At 38.8% G+C, this 25290-nt stretch overlaps 1 protein-coding gene and 1 pseudogene across 1 annotated transcript in view; both read right to left on the bottom strand.

Moving 5' to 3' along the window:
- Nucleotides 1–25290, bottom strand: part of DENND5B (DENN domain containing 5B) — a 187613-nt gene that overhangs the window by 109899 nt on the left and 52424 nt on the right. The window lies entirely within an intron of this gene.
- On the bottom strand, nt 15376–15689 carry LOC114216662 (small nuclear ribonucleoprotein G pseudogene; annotated as a pseudogene).

The raw sequence follows: 25290 nt of genomic DNA on the forward strand, positions 1-25290 counted from the left end.
TTGAAATCTGATTCAATTTCTACCTCTAACAGTCTGAGTTGTAAAATTCTCAATGGAACTGTTAATGAAAGGTTACTGAAAAGAAACTGTTAATAAAAAATATGCATTTAAAACTTCAGAATCTGAATTTCAACATCTTGGGCAGACAACTATACTAAAAATCAAGATCTACTCAAATAATCTTTGCTGTAACCTAATTATTGTCCTCATTTCACTATGTGATGATAAAAAAATCTACCTGGAAACATCTAATTTATTAACAAAACATCCCGAATTTAGCATCCTGAATCATACTTCTGATCCTAAGATTTTGTACATGGACAGACACAACGCTGCTGCACTCAAAGGAGGCAATTTTGCTTGAGCTGCCACAGAAATTTGACAAGTGTGACTGCATCCAGGCTTTTACAAGTAACAGAATTAACAGAATTAGAAATATCATTACTGAGTGTCTAGTAGACACACTAAACTATGAAAAGAAACAAGCTATTCCAAGCCAAACTCATCACCTGTCAAAATTCAGGAAAAATAAAGGCAGGCTATACTTCGATTATTATATATAAATAAACTTCAGTTATAGCTGTCAGCTCAGTTCTTTATCTTCTTGACCAAATTAATTCCCATGAGACCTGTTTCCCCCAAATGCCTCAGTTCCATAAAATATGTTAATGTGGATGGCTCTTAAATTCTCAATGTCAAAAAGTTGAGACTGAAGAATAGTTTGTATAAAACACAAACTATTATATCAAAAGATAAATGCTACTTACCAGTATTTGTACAAGTAAAAATACCAAGTAATTTATAAATCATAATTGGGCATCTAGTTAAGACTCAATTTCCATTTTTGGTAAAAATATGAAAAGATGGATACTAAAACACCTTTTAGTGCAAAACTTAACAGATCACAAAAGGAGGGAAAAGTTACACTCTAAAATCTTGTTGGAAACCGCAATATAAAATACACAGAAGCTTTTCTGAATAAAGGCACATAGTTTATTAAATAGATTTGCTGCAGAAACTGTATTGTTTCTAACAAGCTCTGGTTAATGATTGTTTTCCTCTGGATTCCTCTTACTTACCTAGGCAAATGTTTCATCTCTAGTTTTCTACTCCATATATTTATCTTCTAAGAGACAGAATAGAGAGCTTTCACTTCTAGAAGAAAAAGTGTCAAAAGCATCCCTGAGGATGGTTTATGAATTTCTGCAACATGCCTATAGAGTATGCTTACAAAGTCAATGGAAAAATGTGGAACTGTCCATGAGTCAGTGTGCCTGAAGAAGAGTCAGGATTCAGAATACCTGACTTCAGGAAGGGCAAATGACATTCTTTAAGCTGACACAAGATTCTCATGCAAACACTAAGAATTTTTAGATTATTCACTTCTTCATTAAAAAAAAAAGACGATGACTAGGGGAACTTGGGTGGCTCAGTTGGTTAAGCATCTGCCTTTAGCTCGGGTCATGATCTCAGGGTCCTGGGATAGAGCCCTGCATTCGGCTCTCTGCTCAGCGGTGGACAAGTCTGCTTTTCCCTCTCCCTCGCCCTCTGTGATCTCTCTTGCTCTCACTCTCTCTCAAATGAATAAAATCTTAAAAAATAAAAAAGACTACTTTTCACTTCACTTTAAGTCACAGAAAACACAAAACAAAAATTCCCTCTTGGTTCTAAAGGTCTATGCTGCTGACTCTGCTACTGACACAGGAACAGGATATCCTCAGATAATATACAGCAACCAAGAATGCCTCTCCTTCACCCACCAACATATACCAGAAATGTTTATTTTTATCATAAGTGTAAATAAAATGTGAAACACTGTGGGGGCAGAAGAAACAGCACATAATGCAAGATATAACTCCTTGCAACACTTACCTTTTAATGAATTCCTGCCTGAGTCTGGTTAAAATAGTAACATTATCTTCATTCATATATCAAGTTATTAATGGGACAGAGGATAAATCAGAAAAGCCATGACAGTGCCATTTTCAATATAATTGTTCTGTTAACTAAGGAACAACACCACACCCTCCTGAAGCACAATGGAATCACCCAGAAGATAGAGAAGGAAAACCACCTTTTTCAGAGAGAAAAAATTTCACAAAAACAAAAAAATGAAAACACTCAATGAAACAGAAACACATATCTAAGAAAAGAAAAACAGAACCACCACCACCACCACAAGCTACTAGACTGCCAAAAAGGGGGGGCAACAGGAAAGGTCATTGCTGTATATATATAGCTGTCTTGGCAAATACCATTTTGAAGTAAATTAAGGGAACAACCAACCATGTAGAAATTCTGATAACTGTTAAGGCTTTAGACATGAGTGGATGCAGTTATCACTACTATTACCAGCCAAAGAAGAGAATCCTGAAGACGACTTTTGGAGATGGGCAGTGGGGGGAAGAACCTAGTCTTCTCATTTTGAACCCATGTTATAAATGAACTTCTAACTTAGAATTTACTGCGAGGACTTAGCAGGAGAAATGAATCAGTCTAAGAATTTGGGTTCCCAGGCAACTGAAATGATACATAAGCATTCTTTACTTAAAATCCACCTTTTAAACACTATACTGAAATGAACAAGGATTATAAATTTGTGCAAATATTAATATTCCCCACTACAAATGCATATAAACTTAATTCCAAGTAATACTGCCAAGTAAACTGCTACTAAATTTAAGCTGCAATTCAGCCCTTCCTTCTAAGAAAATAGCATGTATCTGCCAAGAGAGCTTAAGACCAGTGAATAATTTTTTCAAGGCTTGAAGCAAATGAGTTCTTTACAAAAATTAAGATGCAGATGAAAGAACAGAAATACAATATAATACCTATTTTTGCCCAAGCAAAACTGAAAAAAAAACAGTTATGATGGGCTTGGGGTGAATTAAAATAATGATTTCTAACACCTTAATTTTTATTTTTACTTTTATTTTTATTTTTACCTGAGGTCGTATTTGCAGTATCTTGGCTCTTGCCATGACGATCTGCTTCTAGCCATTGGTACAAAACTACATAATGTAACAGAAACAAAAAACTTTATAAACAAAGAAACACAAACACAAAAGCAAAATGACTTTGAAGAATGGAAAATGAGAATAACAAATTAAACAAAAGCAATAAACATGAGACATTAACATCAATGGAATGTAGCTTAACACCTATAGTATACAGCTTATAAGCTATTAGTAATAAGAAAGCACAGAGAATAGGTAATTGTATTTTAATGTAAGAAGTGAAATACTATTTAAACATTTGTAACAGTTATTCATATGGGAAAAAAGCACATATATTCTTCTCAATGCTGATTTGAAGAGAAGTATCAGGAGAAAGCTAATGTTTCCATAGTCAGACAAAATATAAGACAAAATGACCAACTTTAAAAATTACACCCCAACTTCTGCACACCTATCAGAATGGCTGAAGTCCAAAAAACGGACTATACCAAATGCTGACAAGTACAGGAAGTAACAGTAACTCTCATTCACTGTTGGTGGGAATCCAAATTGGTACAGCCACTTTGGAAGACAGCTTGGCAATTTTTTTTTTTTAAGATTTTATTTATTTATTTGACAGAGAGAGAGACACACAGCAAGAGAGGGAACACAAGGAGGGGAGTGGAAGAGGGAGAAGCAGGCCCCCCGCAGAGCAGGGAGCCTGATGCGGGGCTCAATCCCAGGAACATCACGACCTGAGCTGAAGGCAGATGCTTAACAACTGAGCCACCCAGGTGCCCCCAGTTTGGCAATTTCTTGCTAAGCACAGTCTTACCATAGGATCCCATAGCTCTGCTCTAAACTGGACAAAAATATCAGACAAATCCCAAGAGAAGCAATCTATAATATACCTGATGAATATTTGCCCAACTACCAAGGACATCAAAAATAAGGGAAGTCTGAGAAGCACTCACAGCCAAGAGGAGCCTAAGGAGACATGATAACTGAATATAATGTGGCATATTGGATGAGATCCACCAAGAGAAAAAAGGACTTTAAGTAAACACTAAGGAAATCTGAATAGGATATATATAGACTTTAGTTAACAATTATGTATCAATTGATTTGTTAACTGTAACAAATATACTACTGTAAGATGTTAATGACAGGAAAAACTGTGTGCATGGGGGGGGATATGAGGTATATGGGAACTCTTATCTTCTCAATTTTTCTAAAATCTAAAACTCCTCTAAAAATCAAGTCTGTTTTAAAAAGCATTCCAATATGTAAGATAGGGACAAAATCATATTATATCCAATCTTGTAAGTAACCTACCTTTTAAGAAATCATTCTATGCAAACAGGAGCTGAAGTATGCTCTGTACTAAGATTCCATTTAATCAACTATCCCTTTATGTGCTATTAACTAGGAAGTGTCAACTCTTGGAGGAAGTTTTACGACCGTTAAGGACACAGGCTGTTAGGAAATTCACACTAAACCTCTCTAACTGCAGCTTTGAAGAGTATAAAAAAGTTCTGAATAGGTTACCCAGATGTCTACAACTTTTAGACATTCAGTCTTCTCTTTAAAGAGTTAAATAATGATAATGTAGGGTCCTAATTGCCAGGGAATCTTCCTGTCTATACCTCCAAGGTCTGAATGATCTCAGGACAAAGGCAAAACTTCTACTCTGAGGGGGCTATTGGCCCACAGATACTGTGAAAGTTCTGTATCCTAGTCAAGGTTTGCAGAAACTTTGGACACTCTCCCTTCACAAAACAACAAGAGAAAAACCAAAGAGCTGGGGAAGGTAGCCTATGGAACTCCTGGACCGAAGGAAAAAAGGAACTAACTGATCCATTATAAATCCTGAAATCACCAAGGAGGTTATCTGGATCTTTCCAGACAGCCAGGTGGTATACTGACATTTATCATCAGGGATAGATGGCCCAAAGCAGACCTTTGAATAGCCCCCACACATACACCCATGCAGTGTGCAAGGTCACTGGCTGAGGGTGCCCCAGTGGGCACACAAGTCAGTATACTCCCCTCCAGGATACTGCACACTTCTGGAAGGCAAATGATTGTTATGATTGGGACTAGCAAGGAAGAATTCGAGAAGCAGACCTCACTCATTTTTTGCCTTTCTAGTTTACAGGAATAACTACTCATTAGAATACAGAAGTAGCAGATTAGAGAAGTATTAGGCCATGACACAAAAATCTCCCCATTTGGAAAAAAGCAAGTATGGACTTTACAACTGACAATGAATATCACTCTCACAAAAATGAGATACAAAGTAGAGGAAACTAATCCATTACCTGGTCTAACAATCCTGCCTAACTTTCATCTAAAGGCTATTTTGCCCTGATTAAGGTAGAAACTCTTGGGTGCATTTAGGGTTTCACTAGGAATATTTACCAATAGTTTAATTACTTAATATAGCTCCTGTTTCTGGTTTTACCAGAGAAAAAGAAAAAAAAGGAAAAAATATGAAAGCTATTCCAAGTCAACTTACACAGAGAATTATACATAAGCAAAAATCTTTTCAGTAAATTTAGATATTCAATTATTTTATCCTTGCCTCCAGATTACCCATGGTCTAAATATTTCAGAAAATTTCCAGTGAAGTAAGTGCATCTGCTTCATGCAAAGCTATAATGTGAATGACCATTAGATCAAATTTGGATTTCAAAGCCCACTTTATAGCACATATATTTAAAAATATAATGTATAACTAAAAAAAGAAATGTGACAGATATTTTTACCTAATATACCAGAGTGCAAAGGGGTACTTCTAGAAAGACTGAGCCCCCAAAATTTAACTCCCATAAAGCACTTGAAATACGTTAAAATACAAAGTCTGCTACTATGTTTGTAGTCCCTGACTATATTGTGCATTATATTCCTTGGTAACTTTCTAGATTGCTTTTTACTGTGCTCCTATACATAATAAATGCAGTTCTTTAAATATGGGACAGAATTTGCCCATTTTTTATGGATGCTCTCTATTCTTCATAGAAGAAGCCATATATCCACTACTAGCTACTAATTAAGGCTATAGGTTTTAACCCATGATGGGCCTGTTAGACTTTCTAAAAACACAACTTCTATATCCAGTCAGCAATCTTGCTGGTCATAAAGGGAATCAAGCAAAAGAAGCTGGGATCTCTGAAAATTCATAGACCCTACTGAGGAATAATCATCAATTAAAAAAACCATGAACCCTGGTAATCTTAAAAGTTTGTTTCAAGATTTTTTTTTTAAAGATTTTATTTATTTATTTGAGAGAGAGAGAATGAGAGATAGAGAGCACGAGAGGGAAGAGGGTCAGAGGGAGAAGCAGACTCCCCGCCGAGCAGGGAGCCCGACGCGGGACTCGATCCTGGGACTCGATCCCGGGACTCCAGGATCATGACCTGAGCCAAAGGCAGTCGCTTAAGCAACTGATCCACTCAGGCACCCTCAAGATATTAATAAAAGTACATCAATATCAATCTAGTAAACTTTGAATTTCTAAGAAATTCACAGTATATTTCATTCTTGATCACATCAAAATTAAAGAGTCATACTATATTTAGCTAACACTAAAATACACTTTAATTACTGAAGTTTATTCACTGGAAACCAAGAGTATACAGCAGTTATTCTGTTTCAACCCAGTACCTCCATTTAGTTGTCACTAATCACCTGGAGTTGGCACAGACGTCACTTGTTAAAAGGCATGGACCCCAATAGGACTGCCCTGACTTCAGAGGTCCCCAGCCCACCAGCCCTTCTGACATACTGGCTATACATTTGGGAGTTTCCATAATTCTCAGGTTTGATAATGCACTAGAAAACTCATGGAACTCAGGAAAGCACTATTACTTGTGATTGCAGTTTTATTACAAGAGCTACAAATCAGGGCGCTTGGGTGGCTCAGTCCTTAAGCGTCTGCCTTCAGCTCAGGTCATAGGGATGGAGCCCCACATCAGGCTCCCTGCTCGGCGGGAAGCCTGCTTCTCCCTCTGCCGCTCCCCCTGCTTGTATTCCCTCTCTCGCTGTGTCTCTGTCAAATAAATAAAATCTTAAAAACAAAAACAAAACAAGAGCTACAAATCTGAAGGACCAGACAAATGAATACACAAATGGGTGAGGTCTGGGAGGGAATGCAGTGCTTTCATGCTCTGTCCTGTGGAATCAGGGTATGTTACTTGCCACCACCACACACACACAATGTGTTTATCAACCAAGAAGCTCCACTAACCTTCAGTATCTGGAGGGTTTTTTTTTGTTTTTTGTTTTAGATTTACAGATTTATTTATTTATTTTGGAGGGGGAGGGGAGAGGGAGAGAAAGAGTCCCAAGCAGTCAGTGCAGAGCCCAACTCAGGGCTCCATCTCCCGACCTGAGATCATGACCTGAGCCAAAACTGAAAGTGGGAGGCTTAACTGACTGCACCACCCAGGCGCCCTTGGTATCTAGAGTTTTTAATGGGCTTCACTGCATACACAGGACTGATTTGATGATTAGCCATATCACTGAACTCAAATCTCTAACCTCCTCCCTTTCCGAGAGGCCCGATTGGCTCAAGCCCTCTGGTAACCAGCCCCTATCCTGAAGCTATATAGGGGCTCATCTTTCCTTCATTAGGATAACACTCCTATTACTTAAGAAATTACCAGGGATCTAGAAGTTCTGTGCCAGGACTGGGACAGAGACCAGACAAATTCTTATTAGGCACAGGACGCCTGGGTGGCTCAGTCGTTAAGCACCTGCCTTCAGTTCAGGTCATGACCCCAAGCTCTGCATCGGGATCCCTGCTCGGCGGGAAGCCTGCTTCTCCCTCTCCCACTCCCCCTGCTTGTGTTCCCTCTCTTGCTGTGTCTCTGTCAAATAAATAAATAAAATCTTAAAAAAAAATTATTAGGCACTGTGCATTCTACCACCAAGGACAGAATACAGTAGCAGATTATTTACTTGCAAAAATAACCTTAGCAATGGATTCAAGATCTACAGTCCTCTGATAATGAGGAATAAACAAAGCACTCTGCTTCTAAGCCATGCTTTACATCCTATCCCTTTTCTGATAAAATATGAAAGAAGAAAAAACTTTAAAAAGTCATTGAAGTATTGTAACTGATATTATAAAACCCTCTAAGAGGAAAAGGTCCATAATTTTTAGGTAAATAATAAGTACCATGTGTTAATCAGTGCTTAGTAAATTATTTTTATTATTCTGAAAAATGTAACAGTGATTTTCAAATAATAAGCATAACCAAGAAAACAAGGTTCTAATTCTAGTTGAATATTCTGGGTTCTAGTAGCTTAGGGCTACTAACTACACTTTCTTTTTTTTTTTTTTTTTAAAGATTTTATTTATTTATTTGAGAGAGAGAGAGAATGAGAGATAGAGAGCACGAGAGGGAAGAGGGTCAGAGGGAGAAGCAGACTCCCTGCTGAGCAGGGATTCCCGATGTGGGACTCGATCCCGGGACTCCAGGATCATGACCTGAGCCGAAGGCAGTCGCTTAACCAACTGAGCCACCCAGGCGCCCCTAACTACACTTTCTTTGAGCAAAGGTTTCCTCATACATAAAATACATATTATATAATAACACATTAGTATTATTAGAGATCTATCTTGTATGAGGATCATTTATGCAATGTATTTCTGGGAAAGCATATCAATGTCAGTATTTGATGCTGCATGTTATAAAGTATAAAATGAATCTTCCTTATTGCTAAAGGAATATTCTCTGCTAAAATGACATCAAGAGAGCTACCCTTTGCCTTCAGGAACAAAAGAAAGGCACCTGCCATTAAAATATTTATAGCTGACAAGTAACACTATAGGGTTAGATTTCTAAGATGATTCAAACTGAAACAGTTCTGCTGTATGACTCAAAGAAGCAGTTATTTGCTCAGAGTTAACACAGACTTTTGCCTTCATTTCCGTTCATTACTTTTTGCTGCCAATAATCTCACCAAAAAATAAATAAATAAATAAATTTAAAGAGTCAGAAACAAGTAACTCAGTTTAGTTTACACAGGGATACCAACGAACATATACAAGAATACCACTTTCTTCCTCTTACTCTCTTCAACAAAATAAAACAAAAAACCTCTATAAGAAATCAACAAAGTTCTCTAAAGAAAAGATATAAATTACAAGGTAGGAAAAAGGATACATGTGTTTTACTAATGCTCCACTGCCTCTGGTCTATGAAATTATTATAATATGAGCAAAATAGGGCAAAAAATGTTAATAAGATTTACCGAGAAAATCTTCCTATAAGAATCAAACAGAAGCATTATTATTCCAACAATCACCTGAACTTTTTGCAGCTGATGTAACTGCTGCTAAGCAAAAGTGGCCTGAGTCTCTTCATCAGTATGCACTTTTATCCAAAGGCCCTAAAGGCCCTTCCCTAATATGCTGAGTGTTAGCTAGAAATTCAGGCTTTAAAATGAACTGCATGGACTTCAGTTCTTAAAATGGTATTGGGGGAAAGCACACACCTATAAAATCATGGCCCACGTATCCTAGGAGGAAGACGTGACCTGTTAGATGACAAGGAACTTCCCAGTTCTACAAGAGGCTGTGATTCCCAGAGCTACTGTCTAGCATATTTTATAAAGTTAAGAAAAAAGTTAAGTCACCTTGGTAGGGGGGAAAAACATTTTAACCACTTTCCGAAGTTTTCAAAATTAACAAAACAAAAAACCAAGGATAAAAATGGGATGGCAGAGAATTTTTCTCTTCCTTATAGGAAAAACAAAGTCTTCCTTCCTCTTTCCATCAGGCATAGAAGAAAACTCTCAACATGATCTCAAGCCCTGGGTTGGTTTGTTTGCTTGTTTTTTTAAAGAAGGGTTAACACTAAAAGTAATCCTATCAAAAGGGATTCATACTTACTGTTTTCACTCTAGCGCTCAGAGTATTATCTGGTACTTAGCCAGGATATTTGACTGACTGATTAGGAGTCATGCTAGATTTCTAGGTTTTAGATTCTAGATTTCTCCCTTTCCCTCACCTGAATCTATCTCCTTTCCTTCCATATTCAAATAGTCACTAAATTTTGCAATTTATACCTCCTTAATATCCCTCCAAATCAGCCTTTCCTTTCTCTTTTCACTGCTACACTGTTAACTGAGCCTCAAGCCAGACTCAGAATATTGCTACAGCTTCCTAACTTGTTTCCCTGCCATACACTGTACATTAAACTCCCCTTCTAGGGGCGCCTGGGTGGCTCAGTCATTGAGCATCTGCCTTCAGCTCAGGTCATGATCCCAGGGTCCTAGGATCGAGCCCCGCATCGGGCTCCCTGCTCTGCTAGAAGCCTGCTTCTCCCTCTCCCACTCCCCCTGCTTGTGTTCCTTCTCTTGCTCTCTGTCAAATAAATAAATAAAATCTTTAAAAAAATTAAAAAATAAATTCCCTTTCTAATTCATATCTCATTGTCCCTTTTCTCTCTGCCCCTTTTTCTTTCACTCAAGTATTTTTGAAGCTCTATGAGCCAAGGCACTATTCTAGGTTCTTGAGATGTAATAGCAGATTGCATTCTTCAAAAATAGCCACAACATCTCCTGTCCTACATGAGCTTTTGAAACTCCATCAGAAAGTAGAGTCCCTGTCCCCGATCCTTAAACCTGGAAGGGCCTTGTGACTGCCTCAAATGAAAGAATATAGCAGAAGTGAGGCTACGGCTTCCATGGCTCAGTCATAAAAAGTGCCATGCATTTCCACCTTGCTCTCTTGGAACACAGCCCTTACAGCATAGCTACAGTGCTGTCAAAAAGCCCACACAGCCTGTGGAGAAGCCCATAAGGACAGAAACTGAGGGTTCTAGCCCACAGGCTGGACTGAGATCCCAGCCTATAGTAAGCAATATAGCCTGCCAGCCAGGGGGTGAGCCACCTGAAAGCTGGTCCTCTGGACCCCTGTCAAACCACTCATCTGATGTCAACGAAGCAGAGACAAATTAGTCTCACCACACTCTGCCCAAATTGCAGAACTGTGAGCTAAATAAATGACTGTGTTTTAACCTGATAATTTTGAGGTAGTTTGCTATGCAACAATAAATAACTGGAACGGTGGAACAAAAAGGCAAAAAATCCTTGCCTTCATGGAGTTTACCTTGGAGGAGACAAATAATAAATATAAATTATATAATATGTTGGAAGATAAAAAGTGCAATGAAAAGTTAAAAAATAAGGAGAGAGGAAGGCCAGCAGTCCAGGGCATAGGTTGCAGTATTACATAGGGAGGTCAGAGCGGGTGTCTCATTGAGAACGCGATGTCTGAGCAAAAATCTCAAAGAGATAAGGGAATTAATCTCATCTCCTCAGGAAATCAAAGTGAACTAAGGTACCAATCTTATAAATTTAGTCCCCCCTCACCTCGAGTCCAGATTCATTAAACAACACTTGAGGACCACACTATGACCTAGCCCTGCATTTCCAGCTCCAATTTCTGAGGCTCCCCCGCTCCCTACACCTTCTGTACTTGCGCCATGCCAGACGACTTGCAGTTCCCTTTTAAGTACCGTGCTCTATGGGGCTTTGCAAGGCTTCCTCTATCTGGAATGTCTTCCTCCCTAAATAAAAATAATAGTTTTTTCTTTTTTAAAGATTTATTTATTTGAGAGGGACACGGAGAGAGAGCACGTGTGTGAGCACACAAGTGGGAGGGGTAGGAGGGAGAGGGAGAGAGAATCCCAAGCTGAGCGTGAAGCTGACATGAGGTTTGATCTCATGACCCCGAGATCATGACCTGACCCGAAACCAAGAGTCGATGTTCAACCAAATGCACCACACAGGTGCTCCCCGCCCCCAACTTTTTTAAAAAAGAAATAAATAGTTTTCTACTATTCCCTTAATAAATTGCGACAAACTTGGCAACTTTAAAACAACACCCACATCTATTATCTCATAGTTTCTGTGGGTCAGAAGTCTGGGCATAGAGTGGCTCTGCTGGTTCCTTTGTTCCAGGTCTCACGGTACTGAAATCATCCTGTTGTTAGGGCTTCTGTCCTTTCTGGAGGCTGTGGGGAAGAATCCCTTCCAAGTTCACGTGGGTTGTTGGCAGAATTCAGTTCCCTGCAGTTACAGGGCTAAGGTCCCTATTCCCTTGCTAGCTGTCAGCAGGGCTGCCCTTTGCACCTAAGGCCTCTCTCTGGTCCCTCCATGGGGCCCTTACATCTCAGAATCAGCAATGGTACAATGAACCCTCCTCATCCTTGGAATCCTCTGAGTGCCTTTCTGCCAAATCTGAGTTTCTTTTTTAGGGGTTCATGTGATTACATTGGGGAAACTGGATAATCCAAGCTACTCTATTTCATGGTCAGCTAATTAGTAACTTTAATTACATCTGTGAATCTCCTTCACAACAGTACCTAGACTGGTTTGACTAAATAAACAGGAGACAGGAATCTTGGGGGGACATTTTTAGAATTCTGCCTACTATACAACTCCCTCCTTGTCTGCCTGCTAGGCTCCTACAGGTCTTTAAGATTCTTCTTAGAAGAAACTTCATTTGGGAAACCTTTCTTGACATGTACAGGAAAAGTGAGGAGGTTTCTTCCATAACACAACTTAAAATCTACAAATTAGAAAAGATAATTTTTATGGCCTGACATCTTAAAATTCCATGAGCTTAATTTTTAAATGAACCACTGTCATAAAAACATTGTATTAAATATTAGCTGTGTTAAAATAAAAATATTCCTTGATGGTAAAGTTTAGGACAAAGCACTTCTTTTCTTGTCAGCACACACATGTGTGTGAATATAATGCTCTCCCCTCTGCATTTTTAAAAAAGGAAATAATATTGTCAAGGTTTTGGAACTGTGTTCTCATAATTACTATACATATTGCTATCACTTACCTTATTATATTAAAACTGTTAAATTTTATCTCCTCCTTTAAATTTTAAGCTCTTCAACATATTCTTCATTCTTACATTCTTACACATGTTCAATAAAATTTGTTAAATAAATGGACAAATGAATGGAAATTGTACTCTTTGGTCTGAATTATTTATTCCAGAGTTTGTAAGACTTACTTAAAGTATTGATACCTGTGAAAATGATTTATTTTAAAATTTTATATTACTACACTTTATAAACTATAAAAACTGAAACGTAATTTAAGAAACAAAATTAGCCTGGGGCACCTGGGTGGCTCAGTCATTAAGCGTCTGCCTTCGGCTGGGGTCATGACCCCAGGGTCTTGGGATCGAACCCAGCATTGGGCTCTCTGCTTGGCGGGAAGTCTGTTTCTCCCTCTCCCACTCCCCCTGCTGGTGTTCCCTCTCTCGCTGTGTCTCTCTCTGTTAAATAAATAAATAAAATCTTAAAAAAAAAAACAAAACACAAAATTAGCCCAATTTCTTTAGAACATTTTATTTCTTTTCAATTCATGTTACTTGTAAATTAAAATCTGATACCTACCTTATTTCAAAGAAAAGAATTATTATTATATGTCTGTCTACTGTGGTATCACTTGATCAGAATTTTATAATTCTTTGCTTTGACTCTTAGATTTCATGACTAACTTTTTTTAAAGTAAACTTTAGTTTTTAGAATGTTTTTAAGACCTACAAAAAAATTGGGAAGATAGTACAGAGTGTTTCTATAACCCCACCAAGCAGTTTTCCCTATTAGTAACATATCTCATTAGAACAGTACATTTGTGGAGTGCCTGGGTGGCTCAGTTGGTTAAGTGTCTGACTCTTGACTCAGCTTAGATCTTGATCTCAGAGTCACGAGTTCAAGCCCCAAACTGAGCCTACTTAAAACAAAACAAAAGAACAGTACATCTGTTACAATTAATGAAACAGTATTTATACATTATTATTAACTAAAGTATATACTTTAGTCAGATTTCCTTAGTTTTTACCTCAGGTCCTTTTTTCGTTCCAGAATCCCATCCAAAATACATTACATTTAGCCATGATGTCTCCCTAAGCTCTTCTTGGCTGTGACAGTTTCTCTGACTTTCCTTGTTTTAGATGACACTGACAGTTTTTGGTTTTGTTTTCTGATGTCTGACCTTATTTATTTCTTACTCTTAGAAAATCTCATTTTTGACTGGACTCACTTAGAGGTAGACGCTCTCAGAGAGGACAGCCTCCATCTCTTGGCCATCTGTTCCTGGCACTTTTCTTAGGCCTCCTTCATTCTCTTGGCCAAAAGTTTAGCATATTCTGCAGCCTCTTCCTTATTTTTCTTAGTACACTGTTTCTTCAGAGTGATATGCTGACGTTTGTGTTGGAGGACATGTGAAGTAACAAGACACTCAATCTTGGGTGCTTTGGTTCTAGGTTTCTTTCCTTCTTTGTTTAGGTACTTTCTCACAACATACTGGTAGACATCATCTTCTTTAGAAAAGTCTGCAGATTCTGCTAGCTCTTTTGGGTGCCAGGTGACAAGGTACAGTAGTATCAGTGAGTCCAGAAGTATCCTTCTCTCCCCCTTTTTTTTTTTACAATGACCAAGTTGAGAACACTGAGACTGGCATCCACAGTACAACCCTGAACAGATTTGTGCCTTTCTCTATCCTCTTTGGTCTGTAGCAGGAATGACCCTTACTCAGCAGCAGTGGACGTGGCCATGGGTCAAGACATCCTGTTTCATGGGGAAGCCTTGTTTGTCATCGCCACCAGTAATGTGGACCACATAACCCTTCCAATTCTTCACCCAGAGCATCAGCAGCAACTTCTGTGGCCATATGCTTCTCATAAAAGGTATGAAATTGCATTCAATGTCCACTTCAATAAGTTTCTGGCAACCAGTAGCTTCATCCTAAAGCAGCCTACCACCTCTGAGGTGCCACAAAAAAGAGGACATTGACAGTTTTAAAGAGTACTGGTCAGGTATTTTATAGAAAGTCCCTTAAATGAGATTTGTCTGATTTTTTCTAAGGATTAGGCTGGGGTTTTGGGCTTGGGGGAAGATCACAGAGGTAAAGTGCCATTTTATCACATCATATCAAGCTACGTACTATCAACATGACTTTTCACTGTTGATGTTCACCTTGATCACCTGGCTGAGCTAGTGTCTGTCATGTTTCTCCACTGTACAGTTCCTCTTTTTCTCCCCTTTTCCATATTATAATTTTTAAAAGGAAATCACTACACCCAACCCACATTTAAAAAAGTAGAGCTGGGGTAGAGTATCTACATAAATTATTTGGAATTCTTCTGCAAGGAAGATTTGCTTCTCTTCCCCCATTTACCATGTTATTTAACAATTTATTTACATCATTATGAACTTATGGATATTTTATATTTTGGGTCATAATCCAATATACTTTTATTTTGTTGCTCAAATCATTCCACTTTTTTTTTTTACTATTATAAAAGTTTATTTAACAAAAAAGTTCAATATGAAAATGCACACGACCTGATTTTTATATTGTAGTAAAACAGGTACTATGGAGGGGACATGTGGAAGCAGTTGATTTCTTCTAATGAACACACCCATTGTTTATACTCGCTCCAAGGCTTCTAACATGATGATACTATTTCCTCGTATTACCACCATTCCAATATTGTTCTGTTGCCCACTAGTTGCCATCTCCACACATTCATCTATCACAAGATTCATAAATGGATCGAACCCCTGCAATATTCCTTGGACATGTCTGCCACCATTTAATTTCAATGACAATTTCTTGTCCATAAATTTTTTCAACTAGGGAGGGTGAGCTTTGCTCATGGTGTCTACTGCGCGAGCTCAAAGATGCCTCCAAATGGAATTCGTGACGTCCCACACACTCCCCCGGTAAGCCCCCATTCCACTTTTAATACCTGGGAACTCTTTCATTTGGCTCTTGTGCCCCTTTGACATACCCTATCTATGTATTGTTTTTGTATTTAGCACTTCCGTATTTTCCAGCACTATAAGATGCTCTAGGTTCATCTTACATATTTCCTGCCCCATTTCTAGAATCAACCATTTCTCCAAGGATCCTTCAATCCTTTAACTGGAGAATGGTTTTAGAAATGAAGATGAGTGCCAGGTGTGCTCATTTCTGCTGGGGTGTCATTGTTTCTAGGGGCCCTCAGAGGTTAGCCTATTTTTACTTTCTATCTAAACATTCAGAAATAAAGCAAGGTTGCTAATATTAGTTTATAAATACATTTTTAAACCTCTTCATAACAATCTTTTGTGAAGTATTTGTTCCTTCTAAAAAAATATTTTCAGTAGTTGCCTCATATTATGACTTTGCCTTTCCCCTCCACTCTACCAGCCTACCTCTACATAATTCCTCAATTCTCAACCTAGAAGGGCAATGGGAGATATAGTTTTCAGGATTTTTGTTGAGATCTTTGGAGAATAGATGCCAAGTATATTTTTAGATATTTAGTATCTGATGATTTTGTAAGGTCTGTGTACAAATGTAGTTGCAAAATAGGTTCAACTGTCAAACACAAAAAACTTTACCCTACACTGCCCACATGTGGAAAGACTGCATGTATCTCATCCATCCCAGAAGGAGGAGACAAGAACTAAGTACATATTTCTGTGAAATTCTTGTATTTCTCACAATTTTTTTATTTTGGATGGTTTGAACTCTTTCAAATACTAAAAATTTGTATGTTTTATTAATAGGAGATTAGTTTAAAGAAAAAAATATTTCCTATCCCTAGGAAGTCTCTTTTCACTGTTTTTCCAGAACACTCAAAGTAAATATTACTTGGGCAGTTATTCACTTTACCTCATTTTCTTGCCTACACTGTACCTCCATTATGCAATTTCTCACAAACTCTACGACTCAAGTCGTCTTAACTAAAGAGCTTTATAGAAGGCCTTAGAATAGTTTCCACTCCCATAAAGTTTTTTTTTTAAGATTTTATTTATTTATTTGACAGAGAGAGCAAACAGAAGCAGGAAGAGAGGCAGGCAGAGGGAGGGAGAAGCAGGCTCCCCACCGAGCAGAGAGCCAGATGTGGGGCTCAATCCCAGGACTCTTGTTATCATGTCCTGAGCTGAAGGCAGATGCTTAACCAACTAAGCCACACAGGTGCCCCTCGCATATCTTTTTTTAAAAAAAGCTTTCCCGTTACATTCCAAATATCTTTACAAAGAGATTTATCAACTTGACAAATTTCATGTTACCTTACTTTACTTTTGGCTAAATTCACAATTTTCACAGAGCACTCTATGCAATCCCTCTTTTCACAATTAGTAACTCTATGCATTTTACATTGTCACTTTGAGAATATAAAATGTATTATGTAACTGTTTATAGAGCGAATTGTCATGTTTGTTTATTTAGATGTAAACTATAAATTTCTTAAGTGGGAATTCAAAATTAAATAAAAAGCTAATAAAATTAAAGTATTATTTAAAAATTGGGGGGTTTGAGAATTGTTTCAGGGTAATGTAAGAACAATGAGGCTTTACTTTTTAGAGATATATACTGAAATATTTTGAATAAAATCATATGACATCTGGGATTTGTTTAAAAAATAATATGGGGGTAGGGAGTAGAACAATGAATTGGTAATTTTTGAAGCTGGATAATGGGTATATGAAGATTCACTGTACTACTCTATCTACTTCTGTATGTGTTCAAAATTCTCCATATAAAAAGTTTTAAAGCCACTAGTGCCAAAAGAGGTTATTAATGATAAGTTTAGTAAGGGTAAGCATAGCTTCAGAGGACAGAAAGTGAATGTTTCAATGTGTCTCTCTAAAAGATAATGACTCACTCCCCCCCCTTTTATAAGACAACCACAATACCATCATGATACCTAAAAAATAATTTCCTAAAATCAAAGATTCAACCATTATTCAAATTTCCAATTTATCTCATGTCATTATTTTAACAGTTTGTATGAGGACCCAACTAAAATCCATATATTGTGATTTGTTGATATGTCTTTAATATCTCTTTCAATCTTAGGACTTCCCCTCCATGTCTCTTTTTCCCCACCTTGGGGTTTCTTTGTTGAAGAACTTGATAGAGTTTCCCAAGTTTGGATTTTACTGATTGCAACCCCATACTATGTATGGTTTAACATGCTCTGTCTTTTAACTGGTAATACAGACTTGCACTGTTCAATAAAGTGGTCACTAAAATGTCTATTTAAATTTAAATTTTAATTACTTAAAAAGAAATAAAATTTAAAATTCAGTTCTGAGCTGCATACCACACACTTCTAGTAAATATCATATTGGACAGGGGAGTAGAGACATTTTCATGATTATAGAAAGTTCTGTTGGATAGCACTGATCTAGAGACTTGAGCAAATTCAGGTTTAATTTTGTTTGCCAAGACTACTTTATGGGTGTGGCTGTATACTTCCATCAGAAAGCATATAATGTCTAGCATTCTATTTCATTACCCAGGAGTTCATTTGTATAGGAAGACCAGATAAATGTTTCTTTTCCTATATGTCCATGACTTTCAAGTTTAAATCTTTTTAATTTATTTATTTAAAAGATTTTATTTATTTTGACAGAGACAGCGAGAGAGGAAACACAAGCAGGGGGAGTGGGAGAGGGAGAAGCAGGCTTCCCGCCGAGCAGGGAGCCCGATGTGGGGCTCGATCCCAGGACTCTGGGATCATGACCTGAGCCAAAGGCAAACGCTTAATGACTGAGCCACCCAGGTGCCCAAGTTTAAATCTTTTTAAAAAAATTCTTTATATGATTTTATATATTTGAAAGAGAGAGAAAGAGCACAAGCGGAGGGGCAGAGGGAGAGGGAGAAGCAGACTCCCCACTGAGCAGGGAGCCCGACCTGGGGCTTGATCCCAGAACCGAAGGATCATGACCTGAGCCGAAGGCAGATGCTTAGCCAACTGAGGTGCCCCAACTTTCAAATTTAAGAATCTAAACACCATTTTCAGCTCTCACTCTACTTGGGCTTTCTATAGCATGTGACACTTGACTCTCCTTGCTCCTGTGTTCTGTGACACCAATCTTAAGTTCTTTCATTTCAATCAATATTGTAAGAGTCTTTCTGGACAAATATATTCTGAGATGGTTACTGTGTAGGTCCACAAACTAAGGTCATACCCTTGTAAGTAAAGGGTATTGTCTCACTTGAAGGAGGTGGACACTGCCATTATTAATCAGCTTGGGAGAAAACACCTCATGATGTGATAAGAAACCATGAAAGATCAAACTTAGACTGATATGAAGAAGAAACTCTTCTCTCTCATTCCCTTGAGCCTAGACTACAAGCAGTCCAGATGTGCCTAAGGACTCTCCTCACTGTTGGGGAAAAAAGAAATTTCTGTCGTGTGGAAGCAGATCTTTACCTCAGCAAGGAGGCAACCCCCTACCTGGGAAAGGACATAACTCTGTAAAGGGCCCTAAAGGGTAAACTGATTCTATGAGCAATGAGAGCAGTCACACAGATATTTTCCTAAACTGGTTATGTCACTTTCCATTTATGATTTTCTTCTATCATCTTTACTAAGTATTTTGTGAAGTCTTACAGTTTTCAGCGGTAAGAAATGAGAGACCAGTGCAGGAAAGAGAAAGCTGTACTCCACAAGACCAGCACAGTAGCAGCAGCAATGACTGCTGAGATCCCAAAAAAAGATTTGGGGTTGGAAAGTTCAGTTGCTCATATCCAAGTTGGTATTCTCTCTTCTCTACCAATTCCTATGGACTGGGCAGTTATTAAGGGAACTTACTATCAGTTACCTCCATGGGTTTCTCTCCTGCTGCTCCCCATATTTTATGTTCCACTGGGTTCTATCTTTGCTCATTTTTTCTTCCTCTCCATACTATTCTCCACAGCTCATACTATCACCTATATTAATGACTTCCAAATATGTATCTCTAATCTAATCATCCAGGACAACATTTTCAAGTGTCTTTGGGAAATCTTTACCACAAGCTGTTAAAACTCAATGTATTCCTAACTTGAACTCCTTATATGTCTCCCAGACTCTCTTCTTCCTCTATTCCTCCTGTCAATTAATGATACCAAGACTTGGGGCACCTGAGTGGCTCAGTCAGTTGGGCGTGTGACTTCAGATTGGGTCATGATCTCGGGGTCCTGGGATCAAGCCCTGCATCGGGCTCCCTGCTCATCGGGGAGTCTACGTCTCCCTCTCCCTCTACCCACCTCCCAATTCATGCACGTGCTCTCTTTCTCAAATAAATAAAATCTTTAAAAAAAATGATACCAAGACTCACCAAAGTCAAAACCTGGGATTGACTCTTCCTTCTCTCTAAAAAAGGCTGCAGAAAATAAAATGGAATGAAAGAAATTCCTTTCAGCATACAAAGTGTCTTCTGTAATAAAGAGGGTTCAATATCCTCATAACATGGAGAATCTTAGCTGTTCTGTTTTTGGAGCATAAATATAGAATCTAAATATTTAGTTTATAAAATATAAACTAAGCAATATGTGACCTTCAGTTAACTAGTTAGTCTGTTTTCTGGAAAGGAAAATGGCAATAATGAGTGAAGTTATATTATAAAAACAGTAACTAACATAAAGGTCCTTTTATTTTTTCTTAAGATTTTATTTATTTATTTGAGAGGGAGAGAGGCAGAGGGAGAGGGAGAAGCAGACTCCCTGCTGAGCAGGGAGCCCGATGCGGGGCTCCAACCCAGGACCCTGGGACCATGACCTGTGCTGAAGGCAGACGCTTAACGACTGAGCCACCCAGGCGCCCCTCCTTTTCTTTTTTAAATAAGAAAATAATTTTGAGCATACTTGACAATGTTATATTGGTTTCAGGTGTACAACATATTGATAGGACAACTCCATATGCTATCTTATGCTCAGCACAAGTGTAACTACCATCTGTCACCATACAACGCTATTATAATATCACTGACTGTATTCCCTATGTGTCTTTTATTCCTGTGATTTATTCATTCCATAATTGGAAGGCTGTATCTCGCACTACCCTTCATCCCCCCACCCCCTCACTCTGGCAACCGTAATTTTGTTCTCTTTATTTATAGGTCTGATTCTGCCTTTTGTTTGTTTATTCATTTGTTTTTCAGATTCCATATGAGTAAAATAATATGGTATTTGTCTTTCTCTGTCTGACTTATTTCATTTAACATAATACCCTCTGGGTCATTCATATTGTTGCAGATGGCATAATCTCATTCTTTTTTATGGTTGTGTAATATTCCATCATATATACACACCACATCTTCCTTATCCATTTATCTACTGACAGACATCTAGGTTGCTTCCATTATCTTGACTACTTTAAGTAATGCTGCAATAAACATAGGCATACATATATCTTTTCTGAAGTAGTGTTTTTGTTTTCTTTAGGTAAATACCCAGTAGTGGAATTATTAGATCAAATGGTATTTCTAGGGCACCTGGGTGGCTCAGTCGGTTAAGTGTCTGCCTTCGGCTCAGGTCATGATCCTGGAGTCCTGGGATCGAGTCCCGCATCAGTCTCCCTGCTCAGCAGGGAATCTGCTTCTCCCTCTGCACCCCCATGCCCACACTCTCTCTCTCACAAAAATAAATAAAATCTTAAAAAAAAAATAACCCAAACAAATGGCATTTCTATTTTTGAGGTACCTCCATACTGTTTTTTTCACAGTGGCTGTACCAATCATCAAGGCTATTTTCAAAATCCTCCTTCAAATGTTAGGAAAAGCAAGCATGACGGCAGCATGCCTAACAGCATTCTAGACTTGCAGAGTTAGTTCTCCATTTGCTTGAATCAATTTTTCATTAAAAACAAACCCACCCAAGCCGTTCAGTAAAATGAATCTATTATTAAGTACCGATTTGTAGATGGAAGAAATGCTCTATAGTTACTAATGTAAAATGATATAAGCAGCATTTCCAACAAGTATTGTAAAAGCCAAGAAAACATTTTATGTGTGTGTGTCTGAATAAAAGGTAACTCTGAATAAAAGAAGATCCACACATCATACCCAAAGTCCACAATTTATACTAGGGTTCACTCTTGGTGATATATATTCTCAGGGTTTTAACCAATTTGCAATGTCATGTATCTATCATTTATAGTATGGTACAGAAGAGTTTCTCTGTCCTAAAAATCCTCTGTGCTCTGTCTATTCATCCCTTTCTCCCCCCAGCCCCAGGCAACCACTTACCTTTTGCTGTCTCCATCCTTCTGCCTTTTCCATAAAGTCATATAGTTGGAATCATATAATATATATATAGCCTTTCCAGATTGATTTCTTTCACTTAGTAATATGCATTTAAGATTACTCTATGTCCTTTCATGTCTTGGTAGGTCGTTTCTCTTTGCACTGACTAGTATTCCACTGTATGGATGTACCATAGTCATTTATCCATTCATCTACTAAAGCGTATCTTGGAAACAACCCATACAGCTGCTATAAACATGAGGTTTTTATGTAGTATAGGTTTTCAACTCCTTTGGGTAAATACCAAGGAGCAGGATTTCTGTATCATATGGTAAAGTGTGTTTACTTTTGTAAGAAACTGTCAAACTGTCTTCCAAAGTGGCTGTAACTGGCAATAAGTTAGTTGTTTTCTTTTAACATGTATTCATTTAGTTAGATATTATATTTATGTTGTCATCCTTGACAACAATGGCTCTGTCATCATGATAGCTACTTTGTGAGTCATTTAACACAAGACTATATTGACTATAAAGGGTTATAGATAATGAAATTACATATGTAACTAGACAAAATTATACACTGCCTACAGAAAATAGGATTCTTTCTAACAAATAAACCAATGAACTCTAATGATGAATCTTTTTTTTTACGATTTTATTTACTTATTTGACAGGGAGAGACACAGCAAGAGAGAGAACACAAGCAGGGGGAGTGGGAGAGGGAGAAGCAGGCTTCCCGCTGAGCAGGGAGCCCGACGCGGGGCTCGATCCCAGGACCCCGGGACCATGACCCGAGCCGGAGGCAGACGCTTCATGAATGAGCCACCCAGGCACCCCTCTAATGATGAATCTTCACTATTATTTTGATGTCTCTGAGTAGCCAGGGATATGGACATCTTGGGAATGACATGTTTACTTTCTTCCCACTTGGAAGTAAATGGCAGTAAAAATGACCTAATTCTTGGACTCACAAGAGTTCTTACAGACCAAAGTGGGAATCCCTTCCAAAGCCGTACCAGTAACCCCGCCAGCTCAGTGAGTAACCATCAGTGACCGTGTGGCCCCACCCAGACAGCGGACTGGCCATCCTTCACTCCTCTTCTCTCTCATTCCCCGCAGCTAATCAAATACTTCATCCCACTGATTTAACCTATTTTTCTTAAATCTATCTAACTCTCCCCACCCCCTTGCCACTGCTGTAGTCTGGTCCAATTTCACCTCTCATCTGAATTATTACATGTCATCACTGTTCTAACTGCCCCCAAACTTACTTCCCACCAACTCTTACTCCATAATGCTGCCAAGAAATCTTTCTAAATACAGAAGTGATGTTGCTCTCCTTCAAAATTTTTCAACAGTGTTTCAACATCCTAAGGCTAAATCTCAAATTCCTTAACACAGCTTCAAAATTTTTCACAACCTGACTACTTATGTCTTAACCCTTCCCGCAGCATCTTCTCTATCCTTTGTATTCTGTACTCCAGCCAGGCAGAAAGTACTAGCTGCTCACCGTATGTACAGTATCCTCTCAAATTAGCCAACTTTTACTTATGCTGTTCTGCCACAAATACTTCCTCCAGTATTGCTCCCACCAACCCATCCCTGCATCCTACCAATTCTTGGCCACCCTTCAGTTCTCAGTTTATAGGCATTTCTCCTGGAAAAGCCTTTAGCTCTATGAGGATAAGAGCTGTATCCTGTTCACTACTGAATCCCCAGGGCCTACACAGTGCCTAGTAGGACACCAATTCAAGGACTATTTGCTAAGTAAATGAATAATTAAGAATATGGGCTAGCTGAATGAACATGGGATTGCTTTTGACTTTGTGTGAAGATTTTTATCTTGTTTGCACAAATTCTAGAATAATAGTTTTATGGTTGTATAAAGGTCATTTAGTAAGAATTTAAGATTTGTCATTATAATTGTACTGAAATTACAAATTAAAATTATCATTACTGGAAGATGGTGGAGCAAGAAGACCCTAAGCTCACCTCATCCCACAGATACACCTAGACAACACTCATATCAGCGTAAATAACCCAGAAAATGACCTGAAGACTGCGTGACAGACTCCGTAACTAAAGGCAGAGAAGAGGCCCCACTGAAGAAAGTAAGTAGGGTGGAAACACAGTCAGTTGGGAGCTAAAGGGACCCGCAGGGCTATTCGTGGTAGGGAGGGAGCTGAGGGCACGGAGAGGGGAGAAAGACCCTCAAATAGGGGATCCTATATGGGGAAAATAAATCCCATAGGGATTTGAAAACCAGAGGGGCTGAATTTTGAGTTCTTATAACCAGTGGGACTTAAAATCTGGAATTTTAAAAATTAGCACCTTCAGCTCTGGGAGAGCCTGGAGGGTGAAAGGATACTGAGACCCTGCCTTAAAGACACAGCACAACAAACAGCCCCTGGGGATACAGCATAGAAACAGCAGTTTGAAAAATCTCTGAGGCATACATGAGGAAGAGTAGTTTACTCATCTCAGAGGTGTCCTGGAGGGGTAGAGTTCCTTGGAAGACTCCTCCAGGAACAGAGGAGCTGGAAGGTGCAAGTTCCTGCCCCGACTGCCTAGTATAAACATATGGCCACCTGCAGGAACCAGCTCAGTGCCACTTACTACCTAACTTGCTTACACCAAGCACCACTACCTTCCCCTACTGCACCCTGTGGATCCTCCCCCCCCCTCCCAATATGCTCTTGGATGGAGCCCATACAGGGCAGTAGTACCACAGGCCTGGCAGTGTGCAAGCAGGCCAGAGAGGAGCCAGCTACACTCCAAAGCAACTCCTGCCCCAGTGAGAGAAAAAGATAACCACAGCAGTCAGACTACAGCTTCAGCAGTGGACTGGGGGCAGATATCTGGTCTGACTGCAGGCCCCACCCACCAACACAAGTTTCTCAGGGGACAAGACAGGGAAAGTGTCCTGCAGTTGGTGTGCTATTGCCACCTCTGGCAAATGCCTGGTCTGACTCCACTCAAGCCCACGGCAGCTGCAGACTTGCCCACTAACAGCACAGGGACCAAACACTGCCTACAACAGGCTGAGAGCCACTGCAGACAACTGGACTGAAAGAAAAAGTGGCTCAGCCACAATACCAGCACTCACACAACACACACAAGAGACACTCCTTAAGCACCAGGTTCTGGTAAACAGGGGATACTGCAATGCAGGGCTACAGGACCTCTTCTTCATAAAGCCATTACTTTCAAGAGCAGAGGACACAGCTGACTTTCCCAACACACAGAAAGAGACACAAAGAGGCAGAAAAAATGAAAACACAGAGGAATATATCCCAAATG

The sequence above is a fragment of the Eumetopias jubatus genome, unplaced genomic scaffold (assembly GCF_037043125.1).
Source record: "Eumetopias jubatus isolate StellerSeaLion01/CBP00866 unplaced genomic scaffold, mEumJub1_p1.0 scaffold_8, whole genome shotgun sequence".
Taxonomy (NCBI): domain Eukaryota; kingdom Metazoa; phylum Chordata; class Mammalia; order Carnivora; family Otariidae; genus Eumetopias; species Eumetopias jubatus.